Genomic DNA, 15971 nt, shown 5'->3' on the forward strand with positions numbered 1-15971 from the left:
CGGGCTTTGGGGCCTATCCTTAATCAGGCGAGGATGACCCTTCTTCTTCGAGTCGGATCTTCCAAGAGCCACGTACATAGACTCTTCATACGTGATTTCATTTATTGGTTCGTTCTTTGTGAACAATGAATCTTACTGTAACAATATCGATATTTTCATTAAGGTTCTTAATTCATTAATTATTTCTTAAATATATAGTGCAAAAATAAATTTTTGAGATACTTGGAATTCTATCATTGAAAGCTCTTATCGTCTTTTAGTGAAAGAAAAAATCCACCCTCGCAAAAAAAGGGGCTGATTTGATCATCGCCAACGTCCCCTTTGTTTAATTAACTAAGATACCAATAACGTTGGCCATCGGTATAATGTATGAGCTATTAAATTAATTAAAACTGGTTCGTCTCCGTTCGACCTTTCCAGGCCGTCTTGCAATTCCCATAAACTGCGGAGTTTTGAGGTGGATTAAGAACCTAATTTAAACAGAACAAGGATCCAATGTCGGATTGATTGCCTAGACTTTAAACGCAATCAAATTTATTAATTTAATCTCATACTTATACACTCTGCTTAGAATTGTCATTTTAATATAAATATCAATCTATATTGCAAAACTATGTTTTAAAAATGTAGCAAACTTAATTTTAAGATACCCTTTTCAAGTAATGACTGAATACGTATCAAACGGAGTTCACTCATTAACGTAATCGCTACAGAGTTCGATTAATCCCCGTAAATTTTCCATTTGCATACTAAATTTCAACACAATTCAAACCGTTAAGGAAATAATTTAACAATCATCTTTATATGACGCAAAGTGTGAAAAAACATTTAGGTATCCAAGTTAAATTATTTGAGTGAGAGATGGTACTGGTTAGTCTTTAATTGAATTGTAATAACAAATACGGCGTTAATTTAATCTTTATGAAGTCTAATTAACATTTATTGCCCAATGTTGCCTTAGAGCAAGTCGAACATTAGAAATTCGGTTAAAAGTTAATCAGGAAATCCCGTAATGTAGTATGTACGTAATTTAGTAATGGAGTTTAGATTGGCGCCAAATAAATCAGTGTTGCCAATACACGGACAGAAACAGAGCAAAGACAACACTGCGCCCGCGATAAACAGCTGAGATAATTGCGTTTTTTCTTTCTTTTTCTGGTCTTTCACTTGTTTATTTATTTTAACCCTTCATGGCCAAATCTTGACTTAGGAGCAAGACGATCATTAGAAATTAATTATGAATTTAAAATATTTGCGAGAAATCCGATAAGTTTTGTGAGTTGATTGGCGCCGAATAAATCAGTGTTACCATTACAGGGGCAGAAACAGAGCAGGGACAACACCTAAACACACTGGATTTCCTGCTAACCTTAAACAATATTTCTAAATTTGGCATTTCAATCAACTTTAGGCAAGAAAGGGTTAAATTATAAACTGACTATGAAAAAAATGATGTTTGACAAATATGACAGGGGGAGATAGAAAATTCAAAGATAGAGATTTTAGATTGGCGCTAAAAGCATCAGTGTTGCCAATACACAGGATGAAAATTGAAGGAAAAGCCCTGCACCCACCTTAAATTCACTTAAATTTGCTAAATTTGGTGTTGCCCTGAAACAACGTTAGATAAGAAACCGTTAATAAGTACTTAGTAATCATTAAAAATAATAATTGACAATATATGCCACTTTGCAAGAGTTCTAAAAAGTTTATATGCGAATATTTTCTATCCCATTTTTCTTTTTACCTCAAATATAGCGGCCTATTTCTTCTATCTTCTAGTTCTCAGAAATATTCTAACGGGTAACACAATTTAAAAAAACATTTCCATTTTTAGTCAAACTTTTCATCACCAGAATCTGGGTCATAGAGAGAGAAAATTACTGCGCGAGCCGAAGAAAGCCTTTTATCTGGATATGAAAACCATGTGACATTTGTTTCAAAGAGCGCATAAAATTTTTATGCTATGAGAGCGACTATATTCATTACAGAGCCTTTCATATCATAGCTTTGAATAACTTTAAGCTAAAAGTAGCTGTAAAAAACATGTTTCATGAATAAGTTTAAAAGTAGATATTATTTTGGATCACGGGGCTTCGGGTAAAGTCCGCCTTCCGGCAGCGGAGTAAGGTTTCCGAAAACGATCACTCTTTATCGTGACATCGAGCTCTTTTTCACTCTGTCCAAGACAGGTTATTCAAGCAGACTTTATAAATTTTGTCTTGCATGCTTAAATTAATAAATGAAGTTCTATCGTCGTCTTCTCGCAGGTAAAACATATTGCGCTTACATGCTTTGTAATTAGATTTTGTCGGCCGTATGTGATCTCACTCTTTCGTTCACAACTACAATATTCACTGCTATCGGATAAGCATTAATGTGAACGATTCGTTATCGAAAAACTGTCTAGGATTTTGAGAAATGTCTGTATTATTGAAAAATACATGGGCGTCCGCCGGTAATTCGTGATATCAAAACGGTAGAACACAACAAAAACTGATAAATAAAAACTGATTTCTGCATTAACGGCGAGCATAACACAAATTTTGATGGGCTGCGGATAATCAGACTTTGGTAACCGGGGTCATTTAAACAAAATGTAATAAAATATATTTATTCACTTTCATTCAACAATACATATGCAACATTCCAAAAAAGATATGTTCCAAAAGGTTTAGGAAATATTTTAGAGAACGTAAGAACAAATAATAATTTCAAAAATTTATAAAGGGTTGAAATAATAAATAGAAAATTTTATGTAATTTTTTGATGAAAATAAAAACAACCTGCATGAGGCATGATGGGGCAGATTCGTTCTCTCTTCTGGAGCTAATAAGCAGCATAAAAACAGTAGATCCTGACATAACTTGACCATTTTTATGGAAAGACCATATAAGATAGAAGATATCAGGTCAGTTTCCTTTTTAGTTATCCTATTTTTTCTAAGTTACTGGCTGGTTCAAATGTTCAAATTATTTTTTGAGTTTAATTGTACATTATCATTTTGCATATAAAAAAGCCATGATTTCATATCAATTTATTTTTATTGAAATAGAAATTTGTTTTTGAGCTATTGTAAAATACCATTTTCTTTTAATTATTAGCAACAGGATTTTCTTGTGTACCTTGTACTTTGTATTTTTGTAAACTTTGTTTTTTTAATTTTTAACAAAAAAGAAAATAAGAATTTATATTAATCTATTTTTGTTTAAATTAGAAAAAATGTTTGAAAGTTAAAATATTAATTTTTAAAAACAGTATAAACAGGATTATTCCTGCGTGGTTAAGTCCATTTTTGAATTAATATTGTTCTATAAAACCCAATAAAAATATTTATGTATAAAAAATAATTGATTTTATTTAAGTTAAAATTAGAAAATAAAAATAAAAATAATTAAGCAATTAAATTTTAAAAAAAACTAAAATTATAAGTGAATGATGAAAGTAAACTACTAACAACATCCACCCAATTTTAAAAACCAATACATTTTGTATTTTGAACAAAACTTTTAAAAGAAAGCTAAGAAAGCATACATATTACAACAAATATTGAACAATTTTAATTTTTTTTTAAATTGATTTCAACAAAACGAGAACAAATGTGGAAATTATGTTCCAATATTCTAACAAAACCAAACTCTCCAAATTCTTAAAATATAATCCCAATATACCCTGTAGAGGCAAATTTTGGCGATACGTTAAAACAACACTAAAACAAAAAATTATTTTGAACATTAAACTTAAATTTGGTAAAAATGAATAATAATTGGTGGTATAATAAGTAAATGTTAGAGAAAAACCACTAAAAGTTAGATTAAAAAATAGTAATTCAATATCGTGCGCAATTTGGCATGGGATAAAAAAATACACTGATGGACAAATTTAACGCATCACTCAATTTATTTAGTTTAAAATTGAATCCATTACCTTTCTATATTATTTACAGGTAATTAGGAGCTATCTTAGTCCAAATAAACACAAAATAATGCTTTATTTACTTTTGTACTGATTAATCCCAGGTTTCAATTAGCTCGGGAACATGTGGATTAGACATCATTACCCGTTCCCATCCGCCACTATTCACGCATTGGAGGGACTTTTCAGCATAATCATAGCGTTCTCAACGCTTATACGCTGCCGTCCGATCCGCCGTATCCCGTGAGGGTGTATAACGATGGCCATGCGCAAGTTTCGTGCGAAGACAGCCTCTTCTCTAAGTACCCGCCAGGGGTCTCCGGCCAACTACGAGTCCATTCCCATTGTAACAGGGGCTGAATTTTGGAAAATTTCTTTCACCCCACAGTGCAGATGGTTATGCACCCACTCCTGTCTATGCAGACAGAATCTGGTGCCCTAACCCTCTGTGCCTCTGATATGGCACTCGTCGCTCCATACCGACACGAGTACAGCTTGTTCTTTAGAGAGGTTGCCACGTCGTCAGGGCCGCACCTTTATTTTCCGCCCGGACACCCACCTTGTAACCAAGGGTTAGGAGGGCTCACAGGAAAGAGTGAATGAACTTGGATTGAGGATTGGATGAGGACACGAGGTGCCCCTTTTCAGGGCCCCGAGCCTTAACCACATTATACCACCCGTCGTCGCTGTAGTTAGTTCCACATTGAGTGGGTTACAACTCCCTGGGTGGATTGTGTTTGGTACAACCCCATAGTTGTGCACCATATGTCACATATGCTTTAGGACCTGTTTATATAATAATATTTTATTGTGTATACTTTTTTCTATAGCCACGTCCTATCAACCAGTATAGATAGAACCAGTCTACTCCTTTAATCTATTTCTGTCCTTTTATTTCTTCACGTGTACTTTCTATCTCAGCTTGGCATCTAAGGTCATTCCCAAATATTTAGCTGTAGCGCTGTATGGTATAGTAGTTCCATCGACTGTGAGCGACGAAGCATGGCCCACTGTTTTGTTTGTAAATTTATATGTACTGATTTAAGCTGATTGAGCTTGATTTTCCATTTTTTTGCATTCGTTTATCTTATTACAAGCATTTTGAAGGATTTTGGTTGAATGGTTGATAGTCGGTCCTACTGATATCACCGCTGTGTTATCTGCAAACGTTGCAATTTTTACTCCAAAAAATCTATTTTCGGAAAATCACTGGTGTATAACAAGTAAAGAAGTGGAACTAATTTACTACCTTGTGGACTCCTGCATTTATTGTTTTTAATTTTGAATATTGATCTTCTAATTTTACTCTAAACAGTATATCAATTAGGTGGGAACTGATAATATCGACATACTGCTTTGGTAGGATCCCTTTTAGTTTATTGATGATATTTATAGATGAAGTGAGAATTGGCCTAAAATCTCTAGACGGGAGTTATTATGACCTCAAGGGAAAGGTCATGAGACGTACCTAAGGACGTACTCTATGGTTTCACAGGTGGCATTCCACTGTGAGTCATTGATGTTCTGGGCAGACTTTTCCTTTCGTCCTTTTTTCGTCACAGGTACTCACAAGACATAATCGAAGAACATGTAGTGCCATTTGCCCTCCCCCACATCGGTGAGAGCTTCTTGATAATGCAGAATAATGCCAGGCCTTAGAGCACGTAATGTGGATGACAACCTGAGGTTGGAATTGAGAGCTTGGCGTGGCAACTTGAAGTCCAGATTCTAACCCAATCGAACCAACTTAATCAACGAGTACGACGGTGAAACCCACGTCCTAACACCCTGGAAGATTTGGAAACGGCTATTCTTGATGCATGGGAAAGAATTCCTCAGGATGCGGTTATTGATTTGCTTAATTTCCTCATTCGAATGTACTGCGTTAGCAATCGTAATGATTTGTTAGTTACTTCTGTTAAACAGTTGTTAAAGATATCATAGAGAATTGTCCAAAGTCACAGGAGGAATGATCAAATCTATGCCTATTGAAAACTGTTTGCCAATCATTACCGATCAATATGTCATTAAGCTAACTTATTCTGTTTTTATTTTTAATTAATAAAAAGTAAATTTCTTTGCAATAAATGTGCATTTATACTCTAGTATTACACGTAGATGGTCAGAAGAACTAAGGCCTGTTCCAAATCTTTTATTCCTGTGTTGTTCGTTGGCATGGTGCAACGTCGAAACTCGTTTGACTAATTCAACAAACCCTCCAGTGAAGTCAGACTCAATGAGTGACCCTATGATGGTCAGTATGAGTACACAGACTCGCAGACCAACATCCATCCTCAATTCAAATCATTGATATTAATAATGGAAGAGCCTCAGTTGAAATGTAAGAAAAACATGGCACTTCTAATCCGTAAAAGCAATTCCTCATCGTTTGATTATGTCCACACAGTGCATGAAAAGGGACAAGATGACTCCATAATGTCGAATGATAAATTCAAGGGAGTATTAGTCGTTTAAAGGTGTTGTATTAGTCGTGTCACCCGTAGAAATGACCTTTGATCTGGCGTATATGGGAAAAGCCGCGATGTCCTCATCCCTGCGAGTCCTTTGAGCGGATTTTTTCTTCCCGTTTGTTTGTCACGGGAGATGAAATAATTTGCCCGCAGCGCGTTTTCGCGACACTGCAACTGCACAGTTTAATTAAACGAGAAACCTAAGCGCGACAGGGATGTAATTAAGGCGCAAAGGTATCTGTCAATCAGGAAATTAGCCCTGGGGTGATATCGTGCTATTTAACATTTATTTGCCTCCGTTGTTTACTCTCCCATGCTCATATTTCCATTTTTGTGACATTCATATTTTCTTTAGAAGAATTGTCATTAGCTTTTATTTACTCTTTAGGAATGAAAATTATAGAGATACAAAGAGAAAACCAAACAAATCTGTTTATGTAAAAAACACGACAGCCGAGTATTCTACCATTTTAACCCATCGTAGGCATAACAATGGCAATATTTTTATTACGCAGCCCTCGCTTGAAAAATGGCGTTTGTTTGTTTAAAGGATTCACTTTGTCCAACAAGCAATTCCATTATTGCGTCTTTCGATTATTTATAAAGTAAATGTAAACGACACAATAATAACAATCGGTGAGCTTTTGTTTTAATTTGAGAATACTCCTCACAAGTACTTCGACTATGTATTACAATAGCACAGACTTTTATTGATTACAGCAGTTGAACGCTTCGTTGAAAGCTGATCTTTTGGAGCTGTCTTCAACATGCTCCATGGATGGCGATAGGTGTTCAATAGATTCCTCCGGAAAACAAGCGGCATTCATGTACGTCTGAATTGTCAACACCGAACAGCTCCCGGATGACTTCGGATTGTAGAGTGAAACGTGGTTCTGAGAAGACGGGCCCAGGCAGATGTCAGGTACTCCGACAGTTTCCATTTCCCACACCTCCAGAATGCCAATAAAATCCGGCCCGGAGGGCCAAAATGAACGTTTCTCGTATAAATGAGAGAGTTCACCAAAGTGGCGGTGGCCCGAGGCGATAGAAGTGGTGAGGTGTGATGAAAGTGAAAAATGTATAGAGGAAGAAAAACCTCAAGAGAAACCTTATTTTATTGAAGCAGAACTGAATTTCAAACCGGCTGACGAAGCAATGGAGGCTCGGATAGAGCAGCGGTGAGGCCTGACCTTCCGGGAGCACGTGCTCGGATCTGTCGTACATAAGTCATATGATTCAAAAGAAGCGGAAGCACGGAAAGCGTTGTTGGAGATCTGGTGATTTCCCACAGGAACCCCATGTAGGGCGACACGGGTAGATTTCTTTGTTGGAGCAAAACTCTCGAACAGACTCAGAAGAGGTATTGGGAGAGAGAAGGTTTTTTACCCAGGTAGAGAAGCTCTTGGAACAGCGTTCTCAAGTCATCTGGCAGAACGTCAAACGATGGGTGGTCGAAACCGAAGACCAAACAACCTCACTGTTCCTGCATTCGTGTCCTCAAGCGAAGAATTCAGTGATATTAAGAAGTCATCCTTGAACTTACAAACACAACTTGATTAGATAACAATATCATAGAGTGTCCTAGAATCGCAATATGATGTTTCACTAAAAAACTGGCCCTGTTACAAAATATTTGATAAAACCGGGATTAATTGAAAAGTTTGGCAACAAATGTGACGCGGAACTATTTCAAGATTACAGCTGAAGACTATCCTGACGTGAAAACAGTAATTTTCCGTAATTTCGTTTTTAAAACATGTGTAAATTTGTCTATAAAGATCATTTCCTCAAACACACAAATAAAAACCTACATAGACCTTTAAAATAAGATGGACGCGAAAAAAGTGTACAACGTTGTGTTCAGGAAGACGTCGGCCTACTGCGCTTTCTGCGTCGCTTTTGCTTTCGTCTTCGAGAGGCTCTTTGACAAGTACTGCGAAGGTTATTGGGAGAGGAAGAACAAGAAGCTCCTTTATAAAGAACCTAAACCCAAAAAGGCAAATTAATGAATTAAACGTCTAACATTGTGATATTCTCTTTGTGCTTATGTTATCTGTTACACGGGTTTTGAATCGGTACTCCGCATCCCAGCCGAAACGGAAAGGCGTTACACAAATTGCCTGAATAATAAATCTGCGCCTTGAGGGGTGGGGAATTGCGAATTAAAGCCATTATATGCTCCTCTGGGCGGTCTGTGCAAACACGGGATATGTGCTTACACCGCTTTAACCCATCGAGTACCTTGTTTTTGAAAGAGAACTGTTAATGGTTAATAGCAAATGGTTACACTGGCAATGAAACCTACAGCTTAATAAATCACGAGGCGGCTTATGATCAATTGGCACTTATGCAGGTTAAGCCTTACAATATCGTTCGTTATTTCTATATATAGATACCTATAGGAACAGATTCTGACGTTGACTAGATGTCTCGATTCATTGAATCCTAACGTCATATTATTGCAATAATACAGGTATTCAAGATGTTTGTAAGATACTAACTCATGTTAACTCTAATAGAGAAATGTCCAGTAAGATCGTGAACACCCCCTCCTTTTATTAGCATGTTAAACGTTAGTTTTTCCGCAGTGCTGCGCATGGCGGCGATTGGTAGAACCAAAAATAATGCTATAACACTCCTTGAATAACAACTTATTATTGTGCTCATAAAATTTAACAAACAATTTATTACATGGTTTTCCTCATCAAATTTAACTAACAATTTATTACATTGTTGTGCTCATAAAATTTAACTAACAATTTATTACATAGTTTTGCTCATAAAATTTAACTAACAATTTATTACATGGTTTTGATCATAAAACTTAACTAACAATTTATTAGATTGTTGTGGTCATACAATTTAACTAACAATTTATTACATGGTTGTGCTCAAAAAATGTAACTGACAATTTATTACATGGTTTTGATCATAAAACTTAACTAACAATTTATTACATTGTTGTGGTCATACAATTTAACTAACAATTTATTACATGGTTGTGCTCAAAAAATTTAACTATCAATTTATTACATGGTTGTGCTCATAAAATTCAACTAAAAAGGTATTACATGGTTGTGGTTTTAAAAGTTATCTAACAATTTATTAGATGGTTTTGTTCATAAAATTTAACTTACAATTTATTACATGGTTGTGCTCATAAAATTTAACTAACAATTTATTACATGGTTTTGCTGATAAAATGTAACTAACAATTTATTACATTGTTGTGCTTTTAAAAGTTATCTAACAATTTATTAGATGGTTTTGTTCATAAAATTTAATTTACAATTTATTACATGGTTGTGCTCATAAAAGTTAAATAACAATTTATTACATGGTTTTGCTGATAAAATTTAACTAACCATTTATTACACTGTTGTTCTCATAAAATTTAACTAACAATTTATTACATTGTTGTGCTCATAAAATTTAACTAACCATTTATTACATAGTTTTGCTCATAAAAATTTAACTACCAATTTATTACATTGTTGTTCTCATAAAAGTTAACTATCAATTATTACATTTTTGTACTCATAAAATTTAACTAACAATTTATTACATAGTTTTGCTCATAAAAATTTAACTAACAATTTATTACATTGTTGTTCTCATAAAACTTAACTATCAATTATTACATTGTTGTGCTCATAAAATTTAACTAACAATTTATTACAATGTTGTGCTCATAAAAGTTAACTAACCATTTATTACATGGTTTTGCTCATAAAATTTAACTAACAATTTATTACATTGTTGTCCTCATAAAATTTAACTAACAATTTATTACAATGTTGTGCTCATAAAAGTTAATTAACAATTTATTACATGGTTTTGCTCATAAAATTTAACTAACAATTTATTACATTGTTGTGCTCATAAATTTAACTAACAATTTATTACATTGTTGTGCTCATAAAATTTGACTAACAATTTATTACATTGTTGTGCTCATACAATTTAACTAACAATTTATTACATGGTTGTTCTCATAAAATTTAACTAACAATTTATTACAGTGTTGTGCTCATAAAATTCAACTAACAATTTATTATATGGTTGTGCTCATAAAATTTACCTAACAATTTATCAGTTGGTTTTGCTCAAAAAAATGCATTAAGAACAAAAGGGACGTTGCGATTGTGATAATGATACACGTTGTGTGGCTATGTGGCGTGCGCTTGACGTCGCATAGATGTGCACACCCTTCCAAAACGTGACAAGGCGTCTGGTAACATCGGGCAATGTCGCATAAAGTTGCAAGGTTGTTAACTAGCCGACTGTTACAAGTCTACGTTAAACTTTGTTTGATCTAACAGGACCTAACAGAGGTAACAGGTTAACACAAAGATCGTGAATACCTCTACTATTTCAAAATTATCAATTAAATTACAAATTAAATACTTGTGTACACGTGTAGCTGACATTATACAATGCACGTTTGCTAATGTCCTAAATGTATATATAAAAATCAATACCAATCGATCGATATCGGTCTTATAATATATTTTATAGGGTACAGAGACATGTTAATTTGCCTGCGCCGAAACATCTCCGGTCAGTTCATCCTCCAAAATTTGAAGCCTGGAATAACATTGATTCGTACGAAAAACGAACCGAGTAATTATCCGCTTTACTCGTACAAATATACGACTAAAGTGTTGATAATACAAATAGGCTTATAAATTATATGTATATTCAAAAAAAAAATGTATCACTAAGCAACATAAAAATATATTACTCCAAAAAATAAAAAAACATGGCGCACTTTGAAATTTTGATATATTTTTATGTACTTGCCTTTTCAGTAACATTAACACAAATCCATTATATTTCGCGGTCCGGTTTATCAAATAACTTCGTTCGATTAATTAATCTTTATGTAAGGTATTGGTTGAGATAAAAAGTTAGTATCATGAGCGAGATTCGAACCCACGACCTTCGGCTAAATACGCCGCTGCTCTACCACTTGAGTGCACTCTCCAATTTTCCCTCTTTTTTTGCCATATTTTGAAATATCCTCTAATCAGGATTCTCAGCGTCTTAAGAAGTGCGATGGTGAGCTGTTAGCAAAGTGATTATTTCTTTATTATATTATTGCATTAACCTTATATATTTAGGGGTCATAAATGACCTATTTAATTATTTCGATTAATTATACGTTTAATTAAAGACTTGGTTGAGACGAAAAAATATGAAAATATGGAAAAAAGAGGGAAAATTGAAAAGGTTGTACGCTGAGATGAGTTGGTGTCCGTGTGGATCGAAGCCACAATAGCTCAAGTGGTTAGAGCAGCGGCATATTGAGCCGACGTTTATAGGTTCGAATCCTTCTCTTGACACTGGTTTTTTCGCGTATCGTGTATGGGCACTCTCAACACGACACCCAAGAATGGCACAATTACGCAGAAAACAAACTCTTTGAGCCCTGAAGATGATCTCAATAAAGATAGAAACGTTGGAACGGTAAAGAAAATGTTTTTCTGAAGCCTACATCACACCAGACCGCATCTCACGATTTCCGAATAATCATAAGGATTATTGTTAATCTTAACTCCGGAAGCTCTGTTTTCTTTAAAATAAAATTTGAAGATCACGAGTAAACAAATTGAACAAATACCCAGAAAATATGTCACCTTGTAGGACGCCCTTAGTCACGAAATTTTCTTCTGTGGCACTGATACTCTTTTTGAACTTAAGCGATGCATTCTAATATATTTTTTTATAATCTTAATTGTTTTGTAACCGATTTCACTTTTTCTATTTTCTAGCATAAAAGATTATGGTTAACTCTATCGATTTTTTGATATAATGTACAAAAACTTCGGAGAGGCCTCTGTACTTATAACCTAAATTAAGTTTGGCTGTACTGTCAAGTAACATGAGATTATCGAGGCAAGACCTTTCTAACGCTTTAGACTTTCATAGGAGATAGCCATTGAATCATCCTACAAAATTAATAAGTCTAAAATTATTTATGTAAAGATTTTCAAGAAGCAACAATAAGGAAATGTACAATAATTATTTGGAAATTTTTTTTTCTGTTTTATAGTGCTATATACAAATGCTTTAGACCAAACTTTGGGGGTATCTTCTGTTTCTAGTATCCTATTAAACTGTGTGTGTGTGTGTGTTTGTTAGTGACCTGTTGTTTCATAATTTGTTGAAGACGTGAGGAGCGGTCAACAACGAGGTAGTTTAGAAAAACAACTTTTTCATTTTTTTGCCGACGTTTCGACCTTTATTCGGGTCATCTTCAAAGCCTGGGCAAATTTCAAAACATATTTTGATTGGAAAAAATCCAATTTAAGATGTAAATGTGGAAGGAGCAAATTGGTATCACAGAAATAATATATAAAATTATTGAAACATGAACTAAATAAACAAATCCATTTTCTTAACATGTTATACACCAAAAAATTTATAATTAACAAATAATTAACACAATTAAATGAAAAGGAACGGGTATAAGGATGGGATCGTAGAGTTGAATCGTAAAATTAAGTAGAGTAATGTTTAAAAGTCGGCCGACACATAAATATTTTTATTTTTTATTTTTACACGTGTCACCGTGGTAAGCGCAAACAAGTTTATAAAAAGCATTCGTTAATGATATAGATAAAGAGTTCGACCTATCGCTATGTACTTCTGTGTTATAAATTGACCCTTAAACCGCTGCTTTCTTTTAGTCATTAAGGCTAAAGGCAAAACTTTTTCTGCTAATAACCTCTTCCTGAGTTTTTATTAGCCTGAGGACAATTTCCTCCTCGGCGTCACCTGGGAGGGTAAATTGGAAAAAGGATTTTAGAAGGCGGTAAAGATCGAATCGTTCCACCCCCTAGGAAACGGGCTTCTGGGGCGACCTTTCGCCCGGCTTAACTTGCAATATGCCAAACATGTTGACAGAAATGGGCTTTTGGATTCGCAACGAGGTAACCTCGCTTCCTGGACTTATTTCCTGTCAAACGCCAAACCGGTGACGTTCGTTGGGGGTGACATTGTCTCATCTCCTCGGTCCTTTTCCTTTGTCAAAATAGCTTGTGCCACACTTTATCGTTTTGAGATTAAATTGAAAAAAAAAGCCTGTTCTCACCTCGACACGGGGCCGATTATCCGACGGCCGCGAAAAGCCGGAATTGACAATTTAAAGCTGAGAATGGATATTTCAATTAAGGGGATTAAATAATCGCTGACTGGATGAAAAAGTATACCGCGCTGACAACACGGTTGAAACAGACGTTCGGATCGAACGATCCCCAATCCCAAAAAATTGTGAGAACAATTACCACAAATAAAAATTTATTTGGCCTCCAACACTGAGAATTTAATGAATCGTAACCGCGACATGCACGATTGTACACAGGCGAGTCAAAACAAACAACACTCCACGTCAGATCGCAACAGTCCGATCCAAATATTTTGTGTACTCGCATCAAATTTCAGCCATTTATGTTTGGTTTATTTTAATCTAATTTTGATTGTCCTTAGTCACTGGAAGACAGATAATTTCGCGTATCGTGTAACAAAAACGTAATCACGGTTTTTTTCCATTTCTAAATGGATTGAAGTAATTTATTTTTATTTGGAGATCGTCAGATGCTGCCTTGTGTGAAGTAGATTTAGAAAAACATTTTCTTTATTGTGCCAACGTTTCGATCTTTATTTAGATCATCTTCAGAGCCTGGGAATTACAAACATTGTTTGGATTGTACAAATACATTAAGATATGAACTGAAACAATGATACATGCAATATAGAGATTTTAGGTTTATTGAAAGTGTGTGGTGATTAGTGACCGTTAATCGATATTTATTTAGAAATCGTGAGATGCGGTCTGGTGTGATGTAGGTTTCAGAAAAACATTTCAAAAAAACACAAAAAAAAAAATATTTTGCATTGTATAAATTCACTTTTCCACATCCAAAATGTAACTGTAATATATAAACAATGTTTGTAAATCCCAGGCCCTGAAGATGATCTCAATAAAGATCGAAACGTTGGCACGATAAAGAAAATGTTTTTCTGAAACCTACATCACACCAGACCGCATCTCACGATTTCTAAATAAATATTTATTGAAAGTACTCACTCAAAGGATATGTGTTCTGTACAGATGTGTCACGGTTGTGTGTCGTGTTGAGAATGTTATTGTTTCTATTTACATATGTTTGATTTTGAAAGAGTGGGAAAGGAAGTAGGGATAGAAATTCATTTTTCAACGAGGAGTCGGCTTCTTTGAGGTGAAAGGGCCAACAATGAGAAAAAATGGGTGATGGTTTGGCCTGATTATCCTTTCAGGATTATATAGACGAGGAACAGACTTAAACGATGCGACGCTTCCCCACGCCTTGTCTCATTTTGGTAGGGTGTGCACAACTATGCGACGTACAGTCACTCAGCGTATATCACAAATCAGTATCACAATCGCAAGGCCTTTTCTGTTCTTAATGCATTATTTAGAGCAAAACCATGTAATAAATTATTAGCTAAATTTATTGAGCACAATCATGTAATAAATTGTTAGTTAAATTTTATGTGCACAACCATGTAATAAGTTGTTTGTTAAATTTAATAGTTTTAAACAAAGTTAGTCCGGTGTTTTGATAAATTTTCTGCCTAACCATCATAATTAAATAATTTTTATAAAAACTCCTGAATTTTTGATTTCGTTTAGTTTGGTTTATATTAAAATAAGAATGTTGTAATTAATATAACGACAAAATTAAATATACATAGTTTGAAAAAACTGCAAAAAATATGAACTTTCTGTTCTGACGCTACTCGACGAAAACGCTGTAATTTTAAATTAATAATTTAATAAAATATAATGGATTTAGTTATTAAATATATCAATCTGTAGTCATATTTAGGGTTGTTTTGCCATTATGATCATCTTAAAATAGCTTGGCAGTAGCAACTAAAGTTGCTTTCTTATATACAAAATCACACTACACACGATTGTAGTGGCCGCGTATCCGATATCGTGGAGGTAGCATCTGAGGGCGACATGAAATACAAACAATTTTGGAAAAGAGTGTAAGAGTTCTTGATTTTCAGACGGGGATAATAACGGAAAGGAAAACCAAATCAGGCCGAACCATTACCTATTTTTTCCCATTGTCGGCTCCTTTCACCTCAAATAAGGCGACACATATAAAAATGTCTTTCTACCCGACTTCCTTCCCCACCCTTTCAAAATCTAACGTATATAGACATAAAGCATCAATATTTATTTCACTGGCACTCTCAACTCGACACCCAATAATGACACAACTACACAGAAAACAAACACTTTGAGTGAGTACAAATACTTTGATTGAATTTAAAATTCCTAGCATTGCATAAATTCATTTTTTGCCACATCCTACATGTATTTGTAAAATTTAAACAATGTTTAAAATTCCCTGGTCCTACGTCATACCAGACAGCATCTCACTATCTCCAAACAATCCAGTTGTAATTAATATAACCACAAAATTACATAAACATAGTTTGGAATAAACTACAAAAAATATGAGGGTCCAGTTCTGACGCTACTCGACGAAAACGGTGTAATTTTATGAGCAAAACCATGAAATAAAT

Source organism: Cimex lectularius, unplaced genomic scaffold (genome assembly GCF_000648675.2).
Source record: "Cimex lectularius strain Harlan isolate CLEC.00 unplaced genomic scaffold, Clec_2.1 scaffold84, whole genome shotgun sequence".
In the NCBI taxonomy this organism is placed as follows: domain Eukaryota; kingdom Metazoa; phylum Arthropoda; class Insecta; order Hemiptera; family Cimicidae; genus Cimex; species Cimex lectularius.